The following is a 17918-nucleotide window of genomic DNA, read 5'->3' as shown; positions in this document are numbered from 1 at the left end:
TATTGCTGTTGTATTGTTGTTGCGATGTATTGCTGTTGTATTGTTGTTGCGATGTATTGCTGTTGTATTGTTGTTGCGATGTATTGCTGCTGTATTGTTGTTACGATATATTGCTGTTGTATTGTTGTTGCAATGTATGGCTGCTGTATTGTTGTTGCGATGTATGGCTGTTGTATTGTTGTTGCTAAATGGCTGTTGTATTGTTGCGATGTATTGCTGTTGTATTGTTGTTGCTATGTATTGCTGTTGTATTGTTGTTGTGATGTATAGCTGTTGTATTGTTGTTGCAATGTATGGCTGTTGTATTGTTGTTGCGATGTATTGCTGTTGTATTGTTGTTGCGATGTATTGCTGTTGTATTGTTGTTGCGATGTATTGCTGCTGTATTGTTGTTACGATATATTGCTGTTGTATTGTTGTTGCAATGTATGGCTGCTGTATTGTTGTTGCGTTGTATGGCTGTTGTATTGTTGTTGCTAATTGGCTGTTGTATTGTTGCGATGTATTGCTGTTGTATTGTTGTTGCTATGTATTGCTGTTGTATTGTTGTTGTGATGTATAGCTGTTGTATTGTTGTTGCGATGTACGGCTGTTGTATTGTTGTTACGATGTATAGCTGTTGCATTGTTGTTGCGATGTATGGCTGTTGTATTGTTGTTGTGATGTATAGCTGTTGTATTGTTGTTGCGATGTATAGCTGTTGTATTGTTGTTACGATGTATGGCTGTTGTATTGTTGTTGTGATGTATAGCTGTTGTATTGTTGTTACGATGTATAGCTGTTGTATTGTTGTTGCGATGTATGGCTGTTGTATTGTTGTTGCGATGTATAGCTGTTGTATTGTTGTTGTGATGTATAGCTGTTGTATTGTTGTTGCGATGTACGGCTGTTGAATTGTTGTTACGATGTATAGCTGCTGTATTGTTGTTGCAATGTATGGCTGTTGTATTGTTGTTGCGATGTATTGCTGCTGTATTGTTGTTGCAATGTATGGCTGTTGTATTGTTGTTGTGATGTATTGCTGTTGTATTGTTGTTGCGATGTATGGCTGTTGTATTGTTGTTGCGATGTATTGCTGTTGTATTGTTGTTGCGATGTATTGCTGTTGTATTGTTGTTGCAATGTATGGCTGTTGTATTGTTGTTGCGATGTATTGCTGTTGTATTGTTGTTGCGATGTATTGCTGTTGTATTGTTGTTGCGATGTATGGCTGTTGTATTGTTCTTGCGATGTATGGCTGTTGTATTGTTGTTGCAATGTATTGCTGTTGTATTGTTGTTGCAATGTATGGCTGTTGTATTGTTGTTGCGATGTATTGCTGTTGTATTGTTGTTGCGATGTATTGCTGTTGTATTGTTGTTGCGATGTATTGCTGTTGTATTGTTGTTGCAATGTATTGCTGTTGTATTGTTGTTGCGATGTATTGCTGTTGTATTGTTGTTGCGATGTATTGCTGTTGTATTGTTGTTGCGATGTATTGCTGTTGTATTGTTGTTGCGATGTATTGCTGTTGTATTGTTGTTGCAATGTATGGCTGTTGTATTGTTGTTGCGATGTATTGCTGTTGTATTGTTGTTGCGATGTATTGCTGTTGTATTGTTGTTGCGATGTATGGCTGTTGTATTGTTCTTGCGATGTATGGCTGTTGCATTGTTGTTGCAATGTATTGCTGTTGTATTGTTGTTGCAATGTATGGCTGTTGTATTGTTGTTGCGATGTATTGCTGCTGTATTGTTGTTGCAATGTATGGCTGTTGTATTGTTGTTGCGATGTATTGCTGTTGTATTGTTGTTGCGACGCATTGCTGTTGTATTGTTGTTGTCATGCATTGCTGTTGTATTGTTGTTGCAATGCATTGCATCCGCACTGCTGTTGCCGTGTAATGCATGCTGTTGTGATGCTGTTGTGCTGCTGTTGTGCTGCTGTTGTGCTGCTGTTGTGCTGCTGTTGTCCTGCTGTTGTGCTGTTGTTGTGCTGTTGTTGTGCTGCTGCTGTGCTGTTGTTGTGCTGTTGTTGTGCTGCTGCTGTGCTGTTGTTGTGATGTTGTTGTGCTGCTGTTGTGCTGCTGTTGTGCTGTTGTTGTGCTACTGTTGCCGTCTGTAGCCGTCGCTGTCGTGCAAGCCCCTCTGCGCCCGCGGGGGTCGTGCTGAGCGCGCATCGCTGTCCGCGAGGAGGAGGAGGGGGGGAGGAGGAGGAGGAGGAGGCGGGAGCCGTGGCAATGATCTCTGGCGGCTTTGTTCTTCTGATTCTTCTTCTCCTTCATCATCGCGGACAATGTCCCAGCGACGACGATGCCACCGACGTTACCGCGCCTCGATTCGGCGACGCGTTCGTCGTTGGCGCGCTGCGCAGATGTCCGTCGCGCCTCCCACCGCTCCCAGCGGGGAGCCACGGGCGTTCCTTTCGCGTCCCCCTCCCTCCCTCCCACCTCATCCTCCTCGTCCACCTCCTTACTCGTCCTCTTTCTTCCCCCCCCCCACCCCCTTCATCACCGATCGTGCCTCGCGCTGAGACTTTGCGCAGCGCGTGGAGTATTTTATTTTTATTTTTTTCGCAACAATATTCCGCTGTGAGCGGCACGTATGTACGCCCCGCTTCGCCAATCTGTGAGATGATCACTTCCAACACCCTCCGTCACACTATATTAGTATTAGAAACTCAAGTTTTGCTGGATGGCTGGACGGACGGAAACGTCCAAAGGACGTGCGGTCTACTGGCCACTCCTCCGCGTAGCCTCAACAACAGACTGTTGGGGCAAGTGCTGTTAGCGAGGAGCATCTATGAAGGCCGGCATGGCACACGAGAGGGTGGGTGGCCAGCACCACCACGCCCGGCCGCTGATGTTCACGTACTACATCAGGTACTCAATTAAGGCCGAGTCGACCCAGAGGAAGCCCATTTATTGGTCGTGCAGTAGCAACAGCAGCAGCAGCACCACAATAAACACCATTGTCACGACCACCACCATCGTTATCAACGCCCCGATCAGCACAAGCGTCGCCACCACGACCACTGTCATTATCGCCGGCAGCGCAATTATCACCAAAGACAAAGATCTCCCGTATAGCCTTAACAGACTATTGGGGAAAGTGCTGTTCGCGAGCACCTATGAAGGCCGGCACGGCATACGAGAGGGCGGGTGGCCAGCACCGCGCCCGACCGCCTTTATCTCCCCAGTGGCACCATCAGCAGCACCACCCCCACCCTCATACTACCAGCACCATCACAACAATCATAGCCACCACCATCTCAAAGCCAGCATCATCACATCCACAACCACCACCACTATAACAACTGCCATACCACCAGTACCATCAGCAGTAGCAGCAGCACCACCCTCATACTACCAGCACCATCACAACAATCATAGCCACCACCGTCTCAAAGCCAGCATCATCACCTCCACAACCGCCACCACTATAACAACTGCCATACCACCAGTACCATCAGCAATAGCAGCAGCACCACCCTCATACCACCAGCACCATCACCACAGTCATAGCCACCGCCATCAAAAATCCAGCACCACCACCGCAAACACCAACATATAACACGTGAGTAAAAAGGATATGCCATACTTTCCAAAGTAGGGCCTTTCTGTGAGCGAGTATTGATACTCAGGAAGGCATTCCTAGTTCAATATAATATCCGCTATTATTTTATTTTAAAATAAAACATCCATCTTCACTGAATCATTAAAATTATCACTGTAATGTGGAACATCTGTAAAAAAGATATTCACGGCTCATCGGATTCCTCGAGTATAAATGAAGATTCCGATTCTGGAAGTCATTTGTGTTTGTCTTAATCAATTACTAATGCTCGCCATGATAAATGTGGCATTTCCGATATTAATCAAGCAAGAGTAATTGATTTGATGTATCCTTAACATGAATTTAAAACATTTAAATACATTTCAAAAAGACAAACAATACGTTTTCGCGGGCCTTTCTACAGCGCACATCCCATACAAGCCAAGGATTGCCATGGTTCAGCTGGGCCCTAGACATCGCAATGATTTCACCGACCAAACACGCGCCCCGCCACGAACCAACAAAACCCACGCGCCCAAACTCACCGCGATATCGATCTATCTCGCCATCGCTTCCTTCCTTCTGCCAGATCCCGCAAACTCTGGCTTCAGGTGCCTTCGTTGGTGCACGACTCGCAACGTCCTTCACGGTCCACTCTCACGGAGAGTCTCATCACGGCCGGCAGCACCGCTGCCACCATCTGGCTTCAGGACTTTCCCTTGGGGCCTCCGACCTCTGCAGTTGCTTCTCTCCAATGCCCTTCTCGGTTACCTGCCCTTCCCTTGGCAACCGCTTGCAAGTGCCACCCATCGCAACCTCCTCATTTCGTCTCCTGACGTTGTACTTGCATTGTAGACGCAACGCGCGCAAGTTGCGATCTTCATCCGAACGTCCAAGTGTCGGATCGATTAGACCCCCCCCCCCCCACCCAAGGTTCGAACGATAATTGACACGCCATTGCGTCTCGAGAGCCGTCGTTGCCGACACAACGCAAAACGCTCCACTTCCACGGTTTCCACTCCACCGCGGGGCATCGGCAGGGTGCAAGCCATGCAGGTGAAACGAACGTCGACTTGGTTGGCCGATGTTGACCGGTGGAGGTGGGGAGAGAACCGCTCGCGTAGGCCGGGGGAGATCCCAAGTTCACGTCCATCGGACTCAATCGAGTCAAAGTATCGTGCAAACTCCTCATTGGGGGTGCGGGACGATGTCTCGAATTTGATACTTGGCAGTGAAGCAAATTGTGTGTTCGGTGGTGATGATAATAATTTACATTTGGAAGGCGCACTTCATCCAGAGCTCTCCGTGTACCAAATGATGCTCTTCTGCGAAGTACAGTGCGTGGCAGAATTGGCAGAGAATAGCCGGGGATTGAGGCCTTCGTCCAGCAGTGGACTAACCATGACTGACGATAATGACAATAATAATGAGCCTCTGAACTTGGCCGCAGTACCGGCCCATAACGGGACTCCAACATGGGACCAGTGCCGTGGAGAATCTCCCGCGTGTGGCCTTCGCGGTCTGCAAGGGATTCCCCCTCTCCTTTGTCGGTTTCCCCGCGGGGAAATCATCCGCGGTCCGAGGTTGGACGAGAATTTGAGATCTTTGATCTGAACTGCACTCACGAACCCACTAATCCACTATTAATATCTCCCTCTGTGTATGCGCGAGACGCTGGCGTTCTGTGACGCACGTAGGATGGGACACAGCGTTGAGGACGCCGAGGGAGCACGCCTGCGTCCGCGTGTGATGTGGCAGACTCAATACACGGTTTCCACGCTTACTAAATTAGCCCTAAATATAATGAAATTACGCGAAAATAGATGCATCATACGTACGAGATACATTTCCTGCAATTCCGTACCGTATGCAAACATCCGCCAAACGACAAAATGTGATTTCATGAAACGCAAAAAAAATATGTAACAACGCTTGAACGTCGGTCGTCTGGTGTGAATTATTAATTGAGCGGCGTTTTATTTATTGTTATACTTGCCCAATGAGTGTGCATATTCCTGCAGGGACATTTGGATCACGCCATTGGCTCGTAGCCCGCGTGACTATTTCGAGACGTCGTCTGTGCCGAAGCCTAAGTGCGCCCTGCCTAATCTTAAATTATATATATTTATTTTTTTAAGTCGTAATTATTCTGGAATGAAACACGAGCAGATTTTGAACGATCACCCCGAGCCGAACTCTGCATTTGTAACGTCAAACAATTTAACGACACTGCTCCATTGGCACTGAAGCGCGCGACAAAAACAAACCTCAAGACATTTTTTTAATAACACTGCCCTACAATTTGAATGTATATATAATAGGTGACGTTTCGGGCAATGGCCCATCTTCTTATTCTTGATATGAATTTTACATCGAGGCAGTGCGGTTAATCTCCGGCGGAGAGCGCAAGGCTCATTGTGTTGGTCTATCTTACGAAGAGAGCGCTGCGTGAATTGACTTTGCAATCAGATAAGAGCGGAGATACGCGGAAGGGGACGTGGGGGGGGTGTTAGTGATGATTTCACTCAATAAGTGGTCGCCGTCGCATAACCTGACGGTTGCCGCGTTCTTCTTGAGGGAACAAATGAAGCCTGGATATGCGCGGTATGAAACTACCGGAGAGACGCGCGCATGAGTTACCACATGCGATTATATAAAACTCCACCTACATACAGCGCGATGTTTACTATGATACATACGAGTCGTGATCATCAGCAGCCATGGTCTATGTACTGCTTGATGAAGGCTTCACCATCTCTCGCGGTCATGAACAACCTCACAGCTCTGACTAATGAGCTGACGTCATCGCTCCAAGGCCTAGGTGAATCATGCGAGCGAGCGAGTGTATGTACCTAGGTATTTATATCATTAGCACATTGCATGCAAAGACAATGATCCCATTAGTAACTGTTCCATTTAACATACTACATACACACACACCTATTAATGAAGTATGCTCCTAAATACAAGACGTTATAGAAATGTAATTATTGATTTAAACCAGTCTTGCCAGCCTAATGCTGGTTTCACATTAAAAACGCAAGCCTGATATGTAATTATCATTTTTTTTAAGTACATACATATTTCAGGTGAGTGCACAGGTTTAGGCCAACTTCATAACCTCGTTATTACATCGTGTTCATTGCCCTAATTATATCCGTGTGCGTGTATATGGATACTACATGTGCATTGCCTACGAGAACATCTTTACGTGAACACTGTACGCATACCCGTTCATAAAATTAACAATCACCCTGAGCGTTTGTTAAAATTGCTGAGGTAAAGTGCGTATCCAAACACCGGCCCGAACGAGGTTACGCATCGTTAAGATAAACAGGGGCCAATAACTCCCCAGTGCACCTGACGGATTCATCCCGATGGAAAGATAGATAGATACACTACATAATTGAAATCAACAGAGACAGAATTGGTAACCAAACAAGAAAAATGTACGTTCCCAAAAGCGCGGACGACGACTTAAAAGCGTGCGTGCGGAGGTGATTATTTATTTTATTATTCTACATCTCCGCCGCCATTTTAAGGCCTACAGAGTGGCCTGCATACACAGGCACGCACCTGAGCATGGAGAACATGGGCTTAAAATAACCCCAATCCGCGTAAATCTCCATGAAAAGAATATACAACACGTATAGAGCGAGTGCGTCACAGCCGCACACATAGTCGACGTGGCGCCAGCCTCGGTGCGTTGATTGCAAAGTACCGCTTTGTTGCAGGCCCCACGTGCTCACTTAGTGAACGGGCCTCGTATTGGGGTGTTTTTTTCTATTTTCATAATTCATCCTTTCCGCCGTGGTGTCGCAATGCTTCTGTTGTTGCAATCAATGAGCGGGGGCTTCGACGGCATACGATTGATAAAGCATACGATGAACACAGGCCTGGAACGTGTTTAGTCGAGGCCTATTGGGTCGTTTAAGTATTGTGAGTATATGATTGCAAAGAATGATGCCACCCCGGAGCCTGAATAACCACGTGCATATTAATACGGCAACATTGACAACCATTTGGGTTTGCATTTGTATCTTGCTGATATCTAAAACTATTCAACTACATCCTATTGCAAATTATATGTGCCAGTGCACGTGGATGGTGTGTATTTGCTCGAACTAACACTTGCCCCAAAAGTCTAAGGCTATACGGGGAATCTTTGTCTTTAGGAGCGGTAATGTAGTGTGGGTAGCGGTAGTGTAGGCGATAGTGCGCTGCGCTACGAACTCGGCCACATGAGTTCGACTCCCGCTCAGTCAATACCGGTGACGATTATCTGAACTGGACCTGGGCCTCCCCTAGGTCGACTCAGTGTCAAATGAGTACCTCGTGCGGTGTGGAGTCAACATCAGCACTGGAGAGACAAAGGCGGCCGGACGTGGTTGTTGGCCACCCACCCTCTTCGTGTACCCTGCACTTGCCCCAAAAGTGTGTTAAGGCTATACGGGGGATATTTGTCTTTAGTATGCTCGGTAGACGCTTTTAATGCATACGAACATCCTGATATTGAAATATCGCATACAATGCATGGGTATCAATGGACCACAAGCAATAGCATTGTTATTAGATGTCCACACGCCCTTCTCATTTAACTTTGTTTTTATTTCTACATATTGTAACTGGCTAAAATCCGGATTATAAGACGCACTTTCTACCGATATTTTAAATCAAAAGTTGGGGTGCGTCTAATAATCGGGTTGCCGTGTGTGTGTGTGTGTGTATATGACCAGATTTGAATAACTTTATTGCCATGAAGCATATACTTCGGGGCACGAGTTATATCCCCATGCGTCTTATAATCCGGCTAACGCGGTGGCGTGTGCAGGTAGCATAGTTCAGGATGGGTGGAGCGGTTGTGCAGTGAGTGGTTAGCGTCCACCACGACGCTCGGAGCCCGGCTACCTGGACCTGAGCTCCACACTACACTCAGTCACGGCTAATATCGGTGGCGAGTGCCATCTGAACGGGTATTGCCTCTCACTCTTCAACAACAACCCTGCACTTCACCAGTGAGGTGAAGTATGGTCAAACAACCCCCACACGAGTGACACGACGCTTGGAAATCATCATCCAGCAGTGGATTGACAAAGGACTGGACAAAAACTAAATCGTGAAATAAAATGAAGATACAGACGTGCTGTCATAACCACCTAGTCGTTATGAAAAGCACCCGCCCTGACAAAATGAACCACTGTATATAAATACAGCAATTCCAATGACCCCAGATGCACTTAAGCTTTTCAAATGCCGCGCAAGCACTCAAGATTCCAAACCGCGCACACGAAGGAATCCAAAGAGCACGATATGATTGATCATTTACAGCCTTTTTGGTCAACCGCTCTGGTGGAAGGCATCAACAGCGCAGTGTCGTTTGTCCATACTTCACGGTGGGTGAAGAGGGGGAGCCCACAGCACCCGATTTCGAATATCGCTCGCTCCTGATGTTACAGCCGCGGCCTGGAATTGAACTCAGGTGGCCTGGCATTATTAATTATATGCGACACCCGTACGTGCACGCACGCCCGACAAAGATCCCCCGTACAGCCTTTACAGACTGCTGGGGCAAGTGCTTATTTGCGAGTAGCAAACCTATGAAGGCCGGGCACGAGGGGGTGGGTGGCCAACACCATCACCACCACCACACTCGACCGCCTTTGTCTCCGCAGTGGCGATATTGACACACTGCACCAGGTGTTCATTTGAGGCCAAGTCGACCTCGTGGAGGCACGGGGATCGATCTCGGGTCGCCGTCTTCGTGTCGCAGCGCGCCAACAGCAACGCCACCACTCCCCGCACGCACGCACGCACGCATACACACTGGCGTTCGTGAAAATAGCAGGCCCGGTATTCTGCCGTTGAATCTGAAAGGTCGCTTAGTTGTGTGGTACGTGGCGTCTCAGATGTAATCACTCGGCACCCATGTCAGCCGTGGTCGGAAATCGAACTCAAGTGATCAAGGCGGCAATTCAAATGGCCTCGCTGAGAAACTGCGCCAACACCAACCACAAACAGGCACGGCAGGTGTGTTCACAAAAGAGACCGTCGTGAGTGAGCGCGAGCTGCAATCAGAAGCAGCCCCCCCCCCCGCCCCCTCGTAGTCACTTTAAGGAGCGGGGGCCGAGTCAATGGGAATGTTGACAATGGCCGCCATATTTGCCGTATAGAACTGCAAGTTGTGACCGCGTTGAGCTGTTTCGAAGCCTCCCTCTAAGTGCACGCGGTGCGAGATCAATCCGGACTCCCAGAGCGGCATTCAACTCGTTGCTTATTCAACTTGGTTTAAACAACAACAACAAATATGTTCACCGTTTACCCAACCCCACCCCCCCATTGCTTCGGCCAGGCCATCGTGACGCGTGGATACTGCCTCGTAAGGCCACTCGTCACCACAGCGTCACGTTGCTGGCTGTACGTGCCGGGGAGGGGAGGGGGCCCGAGTCTTTAACGCGTGGACGCAATTACGCCGACGAAGCACGCCGCGCCTATCAACTCACCTGAACCCCATCTGCAAGGGCATCATGACTAAACCTCAAGCGTCGTATCCTCTGTCTCTCGATATATAATACGGGAGTTACGCAGGTGTGCATTGTGACCCGTACGCACACTCGTGTAAACATTGCCGGTCTGCTGTAACGCGTCTGCATGCGATATTCAAGTAGACGTGGAGTGTGTGTGTGTGTGTGAGAGAGACACAAAGACGTATGTTCGCATGTGTGACCTCATTTACGGTCTACAGTGAAGCATGTATCGTCTGCAGCTTATTTAATCGTAGCAATCCTGAATGTTTTGTTGAGCAAATGATTGTACACGCGTTTACAAATTAGTCTGCGTTTAACTTTCTACTTGTTTGAAATACTGATTTACGTCTGAATTTTTTCTACTGAATGTTTAATTTAAGACATGATGGAAGGGAACAGACGCTATGCAATATATGTAAAGCATATCATTTTTAACTCATAATGCTGATCTATAACAATTATAAAATAGAGCAAGTGGAATCTTGCTAACTTGGCTGTAAAACATAACGCACAGGCATTGTTGGCACGTTACACGCCTACGATACATGTACGTCACCTGTAGTTTATATATATATATGTGTGTGTGCAGTAATACCTGCACGGCGTGCTTTATGTAATAGTACGTGAGTAGTAACAGCGACACTCGAGGTACTGCTGTATAAACCCGGACGGCGAAGTATATAAGCGTGAATCATCGAGTCTCACATTACCCAGGCACGGCATAAAGTGGCTGTGTTGATGCACAGCAGACAGACACCTGTGCCTCGAGTCATTGCACACCACACAGTCAAATGTTTATGTGCCCTATATTGTTATATATATACCTAAATAAGTATTTTATTTTACACTGCGTATTCAAGTAATTTAAACTTTCGCAATGTCAGGCGTGTTGTCATACAATGGTATAGAGCGTACAGGAATTGCATCCAACTTATTTGAAATGTTTTTGAAATCACATACGCCTATTATATTTTAAGTGTGCGTGCTGCATATAGTACCATGTAATATTGCATAAATGTAGTTTATGAAAAATGTAGTTACAAACATTTAACACGCGATATATCCCATTGTATGTCATTAGAGCCGACTGTGCAACGTTGCTTCGCTTCGCTAAATATTTTTTAAAATAACATTTTATAAATAACTAATAACCATGAATTCACGTCACAACATTTTGCACAGATCTTATTTGTGCAATCACACGTGATTAGCTATTGACGTCAAACAAACAAAAAGCAAACTTTACATATTGAAAGTGTTGCACTCTTGAGTTTCATGCAACTTAATACGCTTTGTAATTGACACACAATTATATAATTAACCACGAATCATATTTAAAATCGTAACATGCAGTTGCTATGTGAAATTAAATACGTAACGTAATTTAATTGTATTACAGTAAAACAAAGCATAATTTTAGGTGTCACTTCTCTTGTGTGTGCGAGTGTTGTGATATTTACTTTGAAACCCACCCACAGCAAGCTATATCTAGTTATAGATAGCTAGCTGTACGTTCGACGTGTGTACTGTGACAATTCACCTGGCGTGGTGCAATTTGAATAGTAAATGTGCCTCGATATATGTCATATATTGCCCATAGATAAACCACAACGGTCCTATTAAACCTCGCTTAGTAAATTGCCTCCAATTGCCCTACCACGGACAGCTCCAGCAGTGTTTGACGTTGCGAGTCCCAGCAAAACAGAGGAGACGCAACCGTCGGAGGCAGGCAGCCTGCTCCACTCCCTCGCATTTGGCTTCGAGTAAGAAAATGGCCGCCGTGAGTCGTTACGCTCTCGCCCATTGACGACGTCCAATTTGTAGGCGCAGATTAAACCACGTGGGCCCGATCGCGTATCGCAAGCACGTGGCGCGCCGGGTGATGCCTGGGTAAATTCTGAAGCTTTCAATGAGCACTCGCCTACCCCTCCTACCACACCTACCCCCACCTACCCGCCAACACCACCTATCTTTCCTACCACACCTACTCCCACCTACCCACACCTACCCCACCAGACTCTGCTTAATGTGAGTGAGGGAGAGAAAGTCGAGGTGGGTTTGTCACAGTTGCACGAGGACTTGCGGTCTCTACGCCAGCGAGGGGGTTTGGTGGGGGGGGTGAAAGCGATTTCCATTTCAGGACCATGAGCGGTGTGGACAGCGTCCTCCGGCTTGCAAAGATGTCAATACGCATATGCGTGCAGGGTAGCGAAGACTTATAAAGTCTATATGCGCTTCGTTCAATTGTCGAGCAAATGTCCAAAAGGCAGCACAGTTTATGTGTGTGTTGCGAGAGGTGCTCGCTATGTATGTGGAACTTTTTCGCACCGTACGTGCTAATCGGAAGTGCGAAACAGCACTTGCCCCAAAAAATTCTGCTGAGGCTATATACGGGGGAATCGATGTTGTTTGTCTTTGTCGTGGAAGCGTGACGTTTGGGCGTTCGTGTGCATGCATCGTAGAAAAGCCCATGTCGCAACGCATCTTATTGTTGCTGCCCACGTTACGTTGGTCTTACCTTCTAACACACGTAGCAATAGATCCACGTCGTACGTTTACCAAGTGTACGCGCCTACAATTAGCACGGTTGGCTACGTACGGTGCGAAATAAGTCCAACATACACATGAAAGGATGAAGCGGGGAACTGAGTTCATTCGGGGATGTGGTTTGTGGATGGAATCGCGAGACCGTGGACGGATGGAAATGGCGTATGAAGAAGCCCTTTAATCTTGCAGTGGATAGACCCCGTCTCTACCATTGAGAATGACAATGCTGCTGCTGCTTCTACTGCTGACGATGCCACAGCCACTTAATTGAATCGTCATCTCACCTTAAATCACACTCCGTGCTCCCTTTACTCTACAAACTCATTTGCATTTTACACACGCTTAGCACAGTTAGCTCTCGTAGCCAATTGGCGTTATCCTCGTGATGGATTCGGCCGAGGGAGCGAGGTGTGTGAGGGTTGTGTGGAGGGGGAGGGCTGGCGCCGGTACAATCACGGAAAGTGCCATTTAGTGGCTTTTTTGTGCTAAATCCCATCGCAACGTAGACGCAGTACGACTGCGTCAATGTGCCTGTGATTGCTCAACATACACGCGGGCCCGTGTGGCTATCATGCCAACGCACCAATTAACGTTCACCCATTACGATTGCCACCAGCACCACTAATCACCAACTAGTCCCCCCCACCTCTCTCCTCACTTTGTCCACTTTCCCTGACCGCCCCCGCCCGCCCCCATCGTGAGAGCGCACTTTGATACAATTTCAGCGGCAGATTAAAAACAAATCCTCGCCACTCTCTCTCTCCCTCTCTCTCCGCCACCCGCATGGGGGTGGCAGATGTGACGTTATTCACACGGAGAGAGAGCTCTTCCCTCCCTCCCTCTCTCTCTCTTCCTTCTCTCGCGTGCACTCACACACACATACAGAGGCACACACACACTCACTCACACACACTCACACACACACTCACACACACACTCACACACACACTCACACACACACTCACACGCACTCACACACACACTCACACACACACACTCTCACACACACACTCACACACACACACTCACACACACACAGAGGCACACACACACACTCACACACACACTCACACACACACTCACACACACACTCACACACACACTCACACACACACACTCACACACACACACTCACACACACTCACACACACACACAGAGGCACACACACTCACACACACTCACACACACACACACTCACACACACACTCACACACACACTCACACACTCACACACACTCACACACAGAGGCACACACACTCACACACACACACTCACACACACTCACACACACACTCACACACACACAGGCACACAGGCGCAACGCGGCACGCGGGACAACCGAGGGTCAACCTATCGCCGAGATCGGGATCGCGGCGGGGGCTACACAGAGGATGCAACAACGCGCACACGCGCATGCCTTGCAATACACACAAGGCAGTAGGGTCGCGTGCGGGTGTGTGCGTCTACGTGCGTGTGCGTCTACGTGCGTGTGCGTCTACGTGCGTGTGCGTCTACGTGCGTGTGCGTCTACGTGCGTGTGCGTCTACGTGCGTGTGCGTCTACGTGCGTGTGTGACCGTAGCGTGCGTGCGGCGTGCGTGTGTGTGTCCGTAGCGCGCGGTGCGTCTGCGACGATATCGCTATCGGGTCTGCTCCGAAGCGGCGCTCACACGACGCAGACACATTTATTGTCAACAAATAATCGTGAAGGGGAGACGGGCACACGCAGAGAGAGAGAGAGATGTACCTTGGTGTGGCGGCAGAAGGCTCCTCCGTCCGGCACACGTCGCAGCGCTGGCGTGGTTAGCTGCAAAGGCCAGAGGCGCGCTTCGTCCGTACGAATCAAATGGACGGCGGATGAATCCACTACACACAAGATGGAGTTATAGACCGCGCCGTGTCCTCTCTCTCTCTCTCTCCCTCCCTCTCCCTCTCTCCCGCTCTCTTCTTCGCTGATCGCAGCGACGTGGGGCCTCCGGGCCTTCTTCAGACACAGCCTGATATACACACACGTGTACTGTATGTATATATATCAGAGACATACACGCGCGCGCGCGCAACGCACGCACGCACGCTCGCAGGCACGCACAGCCCACTGTGAGGCTGGCGGCTCGCGTGTTCTGCCGAGAGGACAGCTGATCGCTCGCTTAAAAACGCGGAATCCCTTTAAATAGCTCCGGACGATGCCAATTCGCGCGCGGACTGCGGGTGCGGAGGGCAGACGGAGCGAGCTGGAGCGCGCCTCCGTCTCCGCATCGGGATGAGCGAGACGGACCCACCACGGCTCCGGCCGCCGCGAACGTCAACGTCCCGTGGTCTGAGGCTCCGCGTTCCCCTCTCCACCCATCTCCCTCCCCCCACCTCCACCACCCTCCTCTACCTCACTCCCCCTGCTGCTCTCTCCATCACTGCTCACCCCCTCCCCTCCTACCCTCCTCCCTCTTCCCCAACAACCGCATCTCCCCCCCCCCCTCTCTCTCTCGTGGTCATCGGACGAGAAGAGAGCGCCTTGCCTTGCGAGGCTGCGCGAACCGCTGGCGTGGTTTTCCCCGAATGAGACCTCCCGGCCCCCGCACTGACTTCGTTATAGTAGCGGCCGCCGCCGCCGCCGTCGTCGTCATCTGAATTATCATCCACCGGGGGGCAGCGCCGTGACGCGAGGAGACCCACGCGCTCGTTCCACCGAGACGCGAATGCGGTGAGAGCGCGCGCGAGGACCGCCACGACCCGCAGCGCATCCCCCCCCCCTCTCTCTCACACACCCACAATCGCTGCCCCTCCCCCTCTAACACCCACTACCCCCCGTTCCAACCACCTCCTCCCACCGCCACCACCACCACATCACCGCCAACCACCACCACCACCCAGCCACCACCCGCTCTCGCGCCAGCAGCCACCCCCATTTCAACCCCCACCCCTCCCTTCTCCCTTTCACCCCCCTCCCACACCGCCCGCTCCACCACCACCACCACTCCTCCTGCTCTCTCTCTACAACCCCAAATGCTCCCTTAATCAAAAAGCGTCTGCTGTTAAGGTCCCTGGGACACCACCACCACGCACGCGTGCGTGGTGGTGGTGGCGGTGGGGGCGGCCAGGGAGGGGACAGCCGGGGGAGGGGTAGGGGGAGGGGACAGAAGCTGCCCCTCCCCCCCACCACTGACCTCCCCCCCCACCACTGACCCCCCCCCCTCCCCCCGTCTCTCAATCCCACCCCCCACCATCACTGGAAGGGTCCGGTGCCAAAATCAAGTTCAAATCAAGCCCCAGACACCCATTTCCATAATAATGAGCGGCCAATGAATGAATGAATGCACACAACGTGCAGAAAGCGCCCCCCACACCCCCCACACACACCACCCCCCCTATTCGTACACTGCTCTGTGGGCCGTGCGAACGACTGGCAAGCAGCAGACTCGTTCTGTTTTGTAAAATAATTAGCCACGGCAGAGCAGTTTTGGCGCGCTCCCTCTCTCCCTCCGTCTCTCTCGTTCGCTCGCTCGCTGCCTCTCGCCCTCCTCCTCCTCCACTCTCTCTCTCTCTCATCAGCAAACTGGGCAAAGCAGACGCTGCTATGTACGCACTCATAGGCTCATCGGGCGTACGTAGTCTCGTAGGCTGCCGTGTAAAACGCGTTGTCTATGCGCGCTGTGTCCAGGGTTTGGGGTTTTTCGCGGCACTGCTTGGCGGGTAAGTGCAGCTGATTTGTTTAAGAGCTCATTGTTACCGAGGGCTGCCACACAGTTGCGTGAGACGTTACTGTCAATACATTAAGCATAGTGTTATGATAATTGAGTTTCGTGTCTCTCGCTCTCTCTCTCGATCACACACAAAGACTCTCACACACACATACACGCAGACGCAGAGAGACACACACACACACGCGTACATAATTGTACAGACACACAGAGGCACAGTCGTACGGATATACAGACACACGCACATACAGACGCGCGCGCAGGCACACCCATATATAGATGTACACACAAAGACAAAGATCCCCCGTATAGCCTTTGAACAGACTGTTGGGGCAAGTGCCGTTAGCGAGGAGCACCCATGAATTACACCGTCACACAATAACAGTCTCACACACTTGCACTGACACACATTCAGAGCAAGCTCGGCCTCGTAAATTAAGGCGCCCGGTGGGTTCTAATTGTTTTGTTGCCATATTTCACACGCACCCTTTTTAACAAAGTGGAATATCCTTCTCGAACAAGAACCGCCGTCGGCCAAAATAAGGTCAGAAGAGATTCTTTTGAACGCACACAGCCTTTTTTAAAAATATAACCCGCATGTACAAATACGTATCACCTCCATCACAAACAATCATCGTCACCGTCTCGAGCTCTGTCAGCCAGCTATTGAATTAAGACGGCACCCAACCATTTCCATCTCGCGTTAATTTGTCCAAATACTGATTAGAGGAATATACGCAATAGGAGTGTTAAGGAGAAGCGTTACCTTGTATGCTAGTGGTAGTGCCTTACGCCGAGAACTCCGATTCCAACGCAGCCTATAAGGCAGCGAGCGTTCTTGCCAATTTCGAGTGAGGAATGCATTCCTATTACCACCACCACCGCCACCACGAGAAACATCGTCAGTGGTGATTCGTCTCGATGACCATTCGAGTTGTTGAGCGCGCACGAGATACAGCCCGAGCGAGCTGCTCGCCCCGAAACCTCGATCGCCAGCCACGCCGCTGTTGCCGAGGAAGCGTCTCTGTCCGTCTCTCTCTCTTGCCGTCTCAACATAACCTCAAGTGCCTGCGACTGTGGCCGTGTCTGCGAGCCGTAAGCCCGAGCCAGCAGCCCGGGCGTTCGTCTACACGCACACACACACAGAGAGAGAGAGTCTCCTTCCCCGTGCATCATTACGTCTGCACGAATGGCGCTGAAAGGGTCCGCTCGCTGTCCCCTCCCGTATGACCACTCCGGAGCGCCACGCATATTGTTCACGGAGCCAGCCACGGACGTGTTTAGCAAACCAAATAACAGCCACGCGCGTTTTGTGGTGGGTGGGTTCGTGCTTTTTCTCTCTCCTCTTCTCTCTTCGCGAGTGTTGTTAGGATGGGGTGTGGTGTTCAAAAGGCAAATGTGGTGGTGTGATGGGTTGGTTGGGGGAGTTGGGTGGAGGTTTTTGGTGGTGGGGGTATATCGGTGTGTGTGTGTATGGTTGAGACTGCCTGCCATAGAGCGTCATTGGTGTGTGTGTGCATGATTGTTTGAACCGGTCTTGGGCTTCCTCCCCTAGGTCGACTCAGCCTCAAATGAGTATCTGGTGCGGTGTGTAGTAAACATCGCCACTGGGGTGACA

The 17918-nt window shown here is 49.8% G+C and overlaps 1 long non-coding RNA gene across 1 annotated transcript in view; it reads right to left on the bottom strand.

Moving 5' to 3' along the window:
* Positions 1-14924, bottom strand: part of LOC144722061 (uncharacterized) — a 64518-nt gene extending 49594 nt beyond the window's left edge. The window contains exon 1 of the long non-coding RNA XR_013586015.1: positions 14353-14924. This is a non-coding gene — a long non-coding RNA (uncharacterized LOC144722061). The remainder of the gene's footprint in view (positions 1-14352) is intronic.
* Between the last annotated feature and the right edge of the window lie 2994 nt (positions 14925-17918).

The sequence above is a fragment of the Lampetra planeri genome, chromosome 13, assembly GCF_965212315.1.
Source record: "Lampetra planeri chromosome 13, kcLamPlan1.2.h2, whole genome shotgun sequence".
Classification (NCBI taxonomy): Eukaryota; Metazoa; Chordata; class Hyperoartia; order Petromyzontiformes; family Petromyzontidae; genus Lampetra; species Lampetra planeri.
This window is presented reverse-complemented; position numbering and strand designations above follow the sequence as displayed.